The sequence below is a fragment of the Lygodium microphyllum genome, chromosome 12, assembly GCF_053477565.2.
Source record: "Lygodium microphyllum isolate KBCC chromosome 12, Lygodium_microphyllum_v1.1.10, whole genome shotgun sequence".
Lineage (NCBI taxonomy): Eukaryota > Viridiplantae > Streptophyta > Polypodiopsida > Schizaeales > Lygodiaceae > Lygodium > Lygodium microphyllum.
The window spans coordinates 110,622,196-110,633,782 of record NC_141146.1 but is presented as its reverse complement, the minus strand read 5'-3'; positions in this window follow the sequence as shown (position 1 = coordinate 110,633,782).

The window sequence follows — 11,587 nt, the reverse complement described above, 5'->3', positions numbered from 1 at the left end:
TGGAAAGTAGTCAAGGAATAAATTTTCACATGAAAATTATATAAGCCACTGAGTTGATACATTTTGATTTATGGGGTCCTACAAAGATCTCAACTATGAGCAGTTGGAAACACAATGTCTCCTTCATTGATAATCACACTAAAAAAGTATACGATTATTTTATGTGTGAGAAAAGTGAGGTGTTCACTCATTATAAAAGCTTTAGGGCTTTGGCTAAGAAGGAGACATTGCTAAATATTAAATGCCAAAGTTTTGGATGGAGGAGAAGAGTACTTCTCCAATGAGTTTTCTAATTTCTTGCAAAAAACTGGTATTTAGAGTTGGAGTATTATGTTTGAAAGAGACTTGCCTCATTATTAATGGGATAAAGCAATTGCTACTATTAGATATACAATGAGCATGACACCTACAACTATTGTACATGATATGATACTTGAGGAGAAATATATAATAAAAAAGCCAAATTTGTCCCATCTAAAACTATTTAGATGTATTGCTTATGTACATATTCATGATGAATTGCATAGTAAATTGGATTCCAAAGATGAAAATTTTGTATTCATGGGATATTCTCTTGAGCACAAATGATATATATGTTATAACCCTATTGCACATTAGCTAAGAGTTAGCGATGTGCATGATATAGTTGGGACTGATGTTTATGAGAGTGTGGCTATGCAAATAATAGATCAATAGTCATAGGCATTGAGTGGGCCACATGACTCTTCTAGTCATGGGTCTATTAGTAGACCTTGGAGTGTAGATTGTAGTCACAAGTCACTCCACCAAGTACAACACAAGTGTCAAAGAAAGGCAAGGAGAAAATTGGAAACTCATCTATTGTGACTGATATACTGTCAAGTTTCTCTCATATTGATAATGGATTCAGATGATTTTGAGCAAAGAAAGGGTTTGGAATTTCATTTATTAAGACACCTAGTGTGAGGAAGGCATAAGATAATGCTAAAATGCATCACTAGGTCCATGTAGGTTAACAAGCAAAAGAAAGCCCACAAAATGTTGACATATGATAGCCACCTAGCCTATCACTATACATACATAGCTAAGGTTGTGCATGATATAGAGTCCACTACTTTTGAGGATATAGTGGGTAATGAGCATTGGGATAATGCTATGGATGAAGAAATGGCTACAATCAAGGGAAATGACACATGGGATTTGGTTTTTTTACTAGAAGGTAAGAAAGCTATTGGTTGCAAATGGGTTTATAAGGTGAAGTAAAAGTTTGATAGATGAGTTGAGCACTATATGGGAAGACTAGTTGCCGAAGGGTATGAGTAATATTCTAGTGGCTAAAATGGCTACTATGAGAGCATCATAGTAGTGGCTGCATCAAAGGGTTGGATTATGCATAAAATGGATGTTAAGAATGCCTTTTTGAATGGTAACTTCCAAGAAGTTTTTATTGAGTGACCACCAACAATCGTATGGACATTTATCCTAATTATATATGTAGGCTTCCTAAGGCTTTATATGGGCTAAAAAAAGAACCATGGCATGGCATGATAGGATTGTAGAACATCTTATTAGCATTATATTCTACAAAGCATAGGCTAGTCACTTACTTTATGTATATGAGAGTAATGTGGGTATTGTGGTCATTACTATATATGTAAATCATTTGATCATTATGGGTCATATTGAGATAGAGATTGACCATATAAAGATTCTTCACAAGGTTGAGTTTGAGATGAAGGATTTGGGAGAGTTGTACTATTCTCTCGGTATAGAGATAATTAGAAGTCTAAAGGGTATACGATTATTGCAGATATAATATTCTTTCCATATGCTAAAAAAAGTATGCTAAGGTTGATTGTAAGTCAATCTTGATATTTATGTATATCAATGCTAAGCTTAGTGTATATGAGCATGATGTGATTGAGGATGTCACTATGTATATAGAAAGATTGTGGGTAGCATTATTTATTTAAAAACACTCGGCCAAATCTAAACTACACATTTAGTTTGGAGAGTCATTTGATTGAGTTTCCAAAGAAGCCACATTTGGATGTAGTGCAACATGCATTATGCTATGTCAAGTCTACACTTAACTATGCATTATTCTATGAATGGAGGAATACCATTGGACTTTCATGGTTACACGGATGTAAATTGGGCTAGTAGTATTTTAGATACGAGGTCTATTAGAGGGTTTATGTTTTCCTTTCGGAGTAGTGCTATTACTTGGAGTAACAAGAAGTAGCCTATATTTGCACTATCTAATACTACTAAGGTAGAGTACAAGGGTGATGCACTTGGAGCATGTGAGGTAGCTTGGTTATGCAAGCCACTTATTAGTGATTTGGAATTATAGGTGGACAAGAAGGATGTCATCTACTGTGATAACCTTAGTAGCATTCAGTTAGCCAAAAATCCAATTATGTGTTATGTACAAACCAAACATATAGATGTGAATTACCATTTCATGAGCTGGCATCCATTACATTCCTTTGATACAACAAGACTTTACTCATGACACATTAGGTGATTTACATGGAGGATATGTATGTGATTCTATAGATGCACTACATCCACATAGTCCACTCTTTGTTATGGCACATTCACTGTATCATAATGACCTCATCTATCTTTAGCAGGTTCACACTTAGTGATTGCATATACATATGTTCTAGTAATTTCATATTAGAATTTTATCAGGTTGTAGAACAAGTTCTTTCTTTTGTGGAAGAAGAAGATTTTAGCCCTACATCTTTGTGTGCTCAAATTGTGTGTGTGCTCTTGGTTGCTTTGCCTCTTGATCCTCTTGTCTATTATCATTCTTTAGAAAGAGGGGAATAGAATATCTTTTTAGCTAGTTCAAGTGAAGAAAGTAGTAGCTAAATACTAGAGTTGAAGACCTAAAGTGATAGTGATATTAGTTCATTGTGGAGGGCTATTATAGTAGTCTTGGTGTTTCTTTGGATCATACATGCCCTTTGTAGGATAACTCTACAACCAAGAGAGAGCTATGGATAATTATTCTATTTTATCTTTGTGTGAGAGCATGTGATTGAGTAATCTTGAGAGCAAGATAGCCATATTTCATATTAAACATTGTATATGTGAGAGAGATTGAGAGATTGTGGGAGAAGAAGACTATGGATACATTGTTGAATATTAGTTGTGGTTGGTGAATTCTATTCTAAAAGCAATATAGTAAGGTATTGAGGTCAAACCATTTGTGTATGATAATATCAATAATAAAATATCTCATTGTTGCTAATATGACTTGGAGGTATAGAGAACACATTATTAGTTCATCATTGGAGTCTTGGGTGGATCACTATATGTGAACCCTCTATATCACATGCATTCAAAAGATATTCAAAAATACCATTTTCTTACATTCTATAAGGTAATAAAATGACCCATTTTCCTATAAGAAACTTATGTATTTTTTCCAAATCATAATTTAAAAACTCCTTTTATAAATATAATTATGTAAGTTTTACTAAATAAAATAACCTTTCTTTTGATTACATGTAGTACACTCATATTTTTTGAGGTGAGCCTTTGAGCTTGGAGTCTAGACTAGTATGCATCATGAACTAAAAATGAAAGATTAAGTTTCTACCTTGGGATGTGGGAATATTAGAATGACAACATGAGAAGTGTGCATAAGAGGGAGAGAGAGCTTAAGTACAAGAAGAAGATCTTACTTAATGAGTTGTTCACAAGTACAACTGGTACACACTCTCTACATTTGAGAGTGACCTCTAGGGTATTTATATAGCCTCACGTGGGCTAAGGTTAGGATTTCCCTTGCCCTATAGCTCATTCACACCTTACCTTGCCTCATACACCCTTTCCTGCTCAGGCTTCCTATGCTACACTTTTAACACCTCCTCCCCAATGCCATGGTGGCATTGGATTACATACCATGGAAATGGTTCCCTCCCTTAATGAATCACTAGGATGCCTTCATAAAATAGACTACAAGGATGTTTATGGAAAGATGGTATAATGGGAACTAGAAAAGTTGGTCATCAAGTGCTTTGGAGACATACTTAGCCTCCAATTCTTTGGAAACTTTAGGAGAGTTAGGACATTTACTTGTGATATGCCATGTTTGTTTACATATTTACGCTTCATATCCCTTTGATGAATGGCTAGTAGCCTCTCTCCATCATTCTATATTTTACTAGCACCTGCCATGGGTTGAAGTATCTCCCATCAAACTTGTAGATTTGAGGTTTCACATCAATGTATGCTATTTAGGAAGGTCTTATGAATTGCACAAAGGCAATGGAAGTGTCTATTCCTTTACAAGTTTGGTACTACAAGCAAAAGCAATCAAATTGAAAACAATTGATGTAAACTCGGATAAATAGATTAGTTGAAGAGAAGAAAATGGTCTACGTGTTTATATCTGACACATAGCCTTACAATTTTTAGGAGTGATGATGATAGTTAAGTACTTCATGAATATTCTTAGTTCTCATGTCTTATTATGTATCTCTCTTTTTTCTCTTTCCTAAACTCTATTTCTCTCTTCCCCATCTTAGATTCTTACAAATGATATTAGAACTCCTATCTTTGATCCATTTTCTTTCCATTTCTCTCACATCATATTCCATTTTCTATTGAAGAAACCCAAGAAGTTTGCTATAGGTGATAGAGGCCATTTGAGCTACTTTACTATGAGAGAACATAGGTACCATCGATTAAGATAGAGTCATTTGAAGCCAGAATGGACAAATATGGCAAAGAAAGGATCCTTTTAGTAGGTCATTCATAATTTTGAATCCCTTTTAGACATTTTGGAGAAAATCGAAAGACAAGACTAAGAATCTATTTACAGTTACCTTTAAGGGTAGCATTCCACTTTACTTTAAGCTTTCATGGAGATCTCTAGCCTTCTATATCATCATCAATCACTTAATTATCACAAATGCCTTACTAAGATATCTTCCACGTAGTATTTGCTTCAAGATTATAACCATTGTGTCATGCTTGTGACTTGTCTAAGCTCCCATAGGCAAGCCTCCAAATTGGCAATATATTTTGCATTGATCAACAAACTCTTTCTCCTTAGTCAAAAGATAATGAGAAGAGTCAATTAGGTGGAACAAAAGAACTCATGGTATGTGAGTATACCAGCTAATTTGTAAACTCACTCTATGTACATTAAGAGTGTTAATAATGATGTAAATCATCACAAATATGTGTATGGATTAGAGCCAACTTATTATCAATATTCTATTAACCTTTTCAAGGCAATAAAGCTTATGAAGCACTATAGATGGAAGTATAGAATAGAGCTTCCATTCAATAATAATTTGGGTAGTAAGATATCATTTCAAAATAGGGTCAAAATGATAGTACTTTGGTGGATATATTGCTCAAGATAATGGTTCATGAATCCTTATATACTCTCCTTCCAATGCAACAAAGTAAGGAACTAATTATAGATCTACAAATGGATTCAAAGTAAAGAATAAGTCAACACCATCTTTTAGTCTAGGTAGTGACAAGTTTATTCTAATGACACTTTTCAAGGAAAGAAAAGAAAAAGGCATGTGTTTCATGCACTAAGAGAAATATATGTAGGACCACGCTTCTAAATGCATCTTTAAAAAGGAAAAATTTAATAGTGTATTTGCCATTGAAGTTTTAGAGGATGAGATAATGAATGATGTGGATGATATGAATTAGTTCTATGATCCAATTGATGACTTTCATGGTGTTTATTTTGATTTGAGAGGATGAAAGGTTTTCCTTTGCAAAGAGGCTTTGTGTAGATTAGAAACTCCTTTTAATAAATTTTATATAGGACTAGACAAATGTTTTGCCACTAGTAGGGGTGTTGAAAGATAAGCACACGAACTCTCCCTACATGAGAGAGGATAAGGGTAGATAGGTGTAAAAGGGCTGGACGATAGGGGAAACCCTAACCCTAACTCCTCTAGTGGCTATATAAACAGCCTAAAGTGCACACTCATGGAGAGGAGAGTGTACTAGTTGTACTTTGAGCAACTAATTAAACAAGGTCTTGTCTTGTACTTGAGGTCTCTCTCTCCCTCTTGTGCACACTCTCTCAAGCCTTCAACTCTGATTTGCAACATGGTATCAAAGCCTTATTTGATCTCTTCAGCTTCCTATACCATCATCTTCACTAAGTGCACATGATTTTTTCATCATCTTCATCTTTTACCTCTTGCCACCATAGCCAGCCAAACCTCCTAACCTTGGAGGAGCTAGTGTGAGCAATAGAAGCAGTTTCAGCTTCTGATTTCTTCTGGAGATCTTCTCCCTAGCTCAAGGCAACTCAGTATGGTACATCAAAGGTTGGGATTAGGCGACGTGGTGGGCGACATTGTTTGAAACGCAGAATCGACGCAGTTTATGGCAGCGTGAAATTTCCAATCTTGGCATGGATAGCAAGCAATGCAATCTTCGTGGCCACCATAGGGATTTCATAGCCCCCCTAGTGGGCCAACTGTCCCTAAGAGGGCTTGGGGAAATTTCATCTCTGCTAGTTGCTAGAAGCCAAACCCTAACTGTCAGCTTCCTAGCAGCCATAGTCAGGAAGCTTCAAGCTTCTTCAACTTTCAAAATTTTCAATGTTTAGTTATTAACAATGATTTTAATCACTGATTCAACTCTTTCTAAGTCATTTCTAATCTAGGAACCTTATCTCAGAGGTTATTGCACTTGGAAAGTCATCATCAAGCTCATTAAGACCGATATCTACCATCTCTAGCAAAAGCACTAAGGCACATTGCTCAATCAGTATTGCTATTGGTATTTACCAAATCTGAATGTTTTTTCATAAGAAAATTAAAACAACTGAATACTTTACTTCATGTTGTAAGGCTATGTGTACAATTATAAACACATAGACCATCATACACTAAAATTGTATTGCATATCTTGTGTGACTTTTTTCAAGTACACTGGTCAATGAAATCAGAGGGATGAGTGTCATTGTACTCTCCTCAGAATCATCAACAATAAGCATTGAAATCATAGACCGTCCTTGTCCACACAAGGTTCATCCACTAAGCCATACCATAAGGAGGAGCCAAAAGTCCAGTCTAGGTTCACATCATTGAAGCCTAAAAAGTCCATTAAACCTCGGAAGAAGACTGCACATAAGAAAGGACCACCCAAGTCATATTTTGAAATATTACATATGTATGCTTTTCATCCTTTTTCCTCATTACAACTTTGATATCAATTGTTTGATTTACTTCCGCATTCAGTGGCAAGGTTGTAAGGGACTAGACACTACCCTTGTTCTAACAAGTGGTAAGACCTTCCCAATGGCCACAACATATGCTGATGTCCGTCCTCGATTTAGAAATTTAATGGACAAGATTTCCATCCTTGGCAGGTTTTGATCAAATAATGGAAAGAGGATATTGGCCTTTCATATGAGGAACCAAAGTAATTGACCCATCTAACCCCCTTGATGTAGAAGATGATGAATGGGCTTAGGCCATCATCATGCTTCATTTAGATGAATCCTTAATTCATCACATTGACTAGCTCTTAACTACAAAAGAAAAATGGGATGATCTTGAAAGGCTCTACGGTGCTACAAGGAAGAACTTCAAGATATTTCTCAAGATTGAGTTTTTTAGCTTGGAATACAAATAGGGAGAAGATCTAAGCAAGTTCATTTCACATATGAAGGGGCTTATGGCACAGCTTGCCTTCGTTTTTCCAACCCTTGTGACTACCCTAACTGATATCCCAAACCCAACTTTAGCAAGTACCATCTAGTCATGCCTAGATGAAGAGAAGAGAAACCATACTGAAGGGACTTCAGCATTTACTTCCCGTGAGCAAGTGTTAGTTTATACAACTTCTACTAAGTGCTCCTTTTGTCACAAAAAGGGGCATATTATTAGCGACTGCTAGAAGAAATATCCTGACAAAATGAAGTGCAATAAATGGAAAAAGATTGGGCATATCACCGGAGTGTTCCGATGTTCCATAAGTACCTAAGAAATTGGAGGTCAAGTTTGCCTGCCAATCCATAGGTGTCCAACTTTTTTGAGTCTTGTAACACTCTCTACCTATAACCTTTTCTTGTAGCCTGATTTATAAAGGCATGCCATTGAGAATTAAGGGGAGGCATCCTATTATGTTTGTATCCAATGCGACTTGGCATTGAGGGGGGTGTTGAAAGATAAGCATATGAACTCTCCCTACATTAGAGAGGATAAGGATAGATAGGTGTAAAAGGGTTGGAGGATAGGGGAAACCCTAACCCTAACTCCTCCAGTGGCTATATAAACAGCCTAAAGTACACACTCATGGAGAGGAGAGTGTACTAGTTGCATTTGAGCAACTAACTAAACAAGATCTTGTCTTGTACTTGAGCTCTCTCTCTCCCTCTTGCGCACACTCTCTCAAGTCTTCAACTCTTATTTGCAACAAGGGGAGCACACTAGAAACATTGTGAGGTACATACACAAACCCATATAGCACCTAGATAGGAATGCCCTTGAGCATGGCACTATAGAATAGACATGCACCTCATACAAAACACATTTACATAGGAGAACTCATGCATGAGGTATAGGCACATCCCTTAGGTTTGCACCATACAAAGTCCATCTAGTCCATGATGTTAGTAAGGGTGCATTAGGATACATCAACAAGGAGTAGAAACTTTGAATAATCAAACCTTCATATGTTAGGTGTCCATGCCATGAGCAAGGATGAATGTTTCTCATAGTTTAGCCTACTTGGATGGGCATAGACCCTTGCAAAATTACCCATACCTATTGAACTCCCAACTAGTTGCATCAACACTGAGAAGGGCCACACTTATAGAAGTGTCATACTTAAGGCAATGCATTTGAAATACAAAATACATGGGTATCCCATAGAGAACTACCTTACTAGTTACACATACTATTAAGCACACCCTAGGTGACATGAAAGTGTTGTGTACACCTATCCATATTAATCTTGTGTGCTAGAAATTTTAAATCACAAGTTTGATATTATCTAGTCCCTATAGTGTTATTATAAGTTTGATATCTAGAATTTATTGTATAAACATACTTTAGGCCATATGCTATGCAAGCTTGAATTTGAAGTCACAATTTCAATAAGTATCATTATGTTGGTTAGAAGTTCATTTCCTTTTACCATGCCTCAAGTATATGCATGTAATATTGTTGTTGGAATTATGAGCTTAATGATGATAGTTGAAAAACTAATGGATGTAAGACTTGAGTATTAATAGTATTGTGAATAGTGGATGATGTAATGAGACTTAGTAGTTGTCATATTTAGTGGTTACAATGATTATGGGTAATATGGATTTTGTGCTTAGATAGTATTCAGACATTTCCATAGTTGTTGCATAGATTAGCTATGTTTTGGCATGTGAATTAGCTCTTTCCTAGCATGTTCGTGCATTCTCACAGAGATACACACAAATCACTTCTATTTGGATTCCATTCCTAGGAATATGTTCCCAATATTAATGGTAATATTTTCATAATTAAGGTACAAAACCTATCACTTTGAAGAAGCCTCTATCAATTATGGCTTTCAACAACACAACATGGATAGGATTTGGCAAGTAGTTTGTGGATGTGGAAGGCAACATAAATCCTCATTGGTAAGAGTTAAAGGGGCATCAATGAAGATGCTAAAATCATGCCCTATATTAGATGAATGTTCCCCTAGCAAGAAGGGGAGTTTTTGAAGCATGATGCTTGGAGGGAGAACCTCACCAGAGTCACCATGTACAAGCATACTCTTACCAAAGGAAAAAATGGTGAAGTGCAACAACATTTTGTTGATGTCTTGCTAACATTGTAGAAAATTGTTGATCCAATAAATACATGGTGAGTTCTTGGATGTTAAAAATTTGGTAATAGTGCTTCCAATCCAAAAGAAACAAGTTCTTTAAATAAGCATTGGATTAATCCAAATTACCCACACACACATACACACACACACACACACATACACACACACACACACACACTCTCTCTCTCTCTCTCTCTCTCTCTCTCTCTCTCTCTCAATGAGCTATGTAAATAAATTTTTTATTATTGCATTATTGCATTACCTATACTCTCTCTCTCTATCTCAATGAGTGATGTAAATAAAATTTGAATCATTGCATTATTGCACATCATAGAGGTCTTGCAATAATGTCCTAGTAGTGCATTTTTCTCATGCTTGATTTGGTGTTTAGTTTTGATGAACATAATGATTGAGTTTGCAAAACTTGCATGTGAGACTAAGGCTATGCTCATAGCACAAATTTGTTAATATATTTACATTTCTTTCTTAAATATTCATAAGATCAACAGATCCATTATCATATTTCCATTTAACTTATCCAAATCTTTTCTATTTCCTCATCCAACATATATGTAGGGTCAAAGTTTCCCCTATGATGAGGGATGTAATTGGAAAGTAACATGCATTATCTATAATATTCCAAGTAAAGAGAAGTGTAGAATGCCAACAGTTGATGTGCTTGGTCTTATAATAGGGTGCTTTATGAATCATCACAATGTTAGTTCTAAACAAGAAGATGAAAGTCATAAAAACCAAACTAAATTACTCTTAACCATTTTTTATGGGCCTTATCATTTTTTAACAAAGGAGAATTACCATGGTTGAAAGTCATAAATGCCCAAATAAATTACTCTTGATGACCATTGTTGATGGGCTTTACCATTTTTTAACAATGAAGAATTACCCTTGTTGAAAGTCACAAACACCAAACTAAATTACACTTAACCATTATTGATGGGCCTTACCATTTTTTAATAGAGGAGAATCACCCTTGACCATTGTTGAGGACACTTTCCATTTTTTAAGAGACAAGAATTAACGAGAGGCCTACAAGGATGTTTGCATCTACATATAGTATAAATACATGCGTGGAAAGAAATTAATGGAGTATATCTATCAAAACAAGATGACAATCCTATTAAAACAACTTGTTATCTTTCTAAAATTTATCCATTCATGTTCTTAACATACACTTATTTATTTTGATGGTTGTCTTGGGGGGAGGCATAACGCCAATGGCAAGATGGATCTTGATTGAGCTCACTGAGATTCTCTATACAGTCATTGAAGGGCACCTGCAACGTTTTCATTGGCCATATTTTGTTCCAAGCTTGATTAGAATTGTTTTGTAATCTTTAAACCAAGCTCAAGATGGCTCTATCTACTAATAAGTTCTTTTACGGGGTAGCTGGTGGGAGTATCAACAACTCGATCCAAGCTATAGAAAATGAGATGGACCAATTGGACATAGTCGAGGATGAGACTTAAGGCAATATATGTTTGCTAAAGATTAAAAGGTAAGGCTTGAGGATTGCTTAATAGGCTACTTGAAGATGTACAATATAGTTGGGGTGAAAGGTGAGAAGGATCAAAGCTTGGTTGGAAGTGAGCTATGGCGGAGAGCAAGAGCAAGAAGAGAGAAAGACACAAATGAGAACTCCAACAGTCACAATGTGTAACCAGGACTTCCTTTATTCAAACTGTCACTAAAAGAATAAAGAATAAAGTGATAGTGGTGGCTAGCACCCGCCACCTGTAGTGTACAGTGGTGGGTATTTTCAGTGTA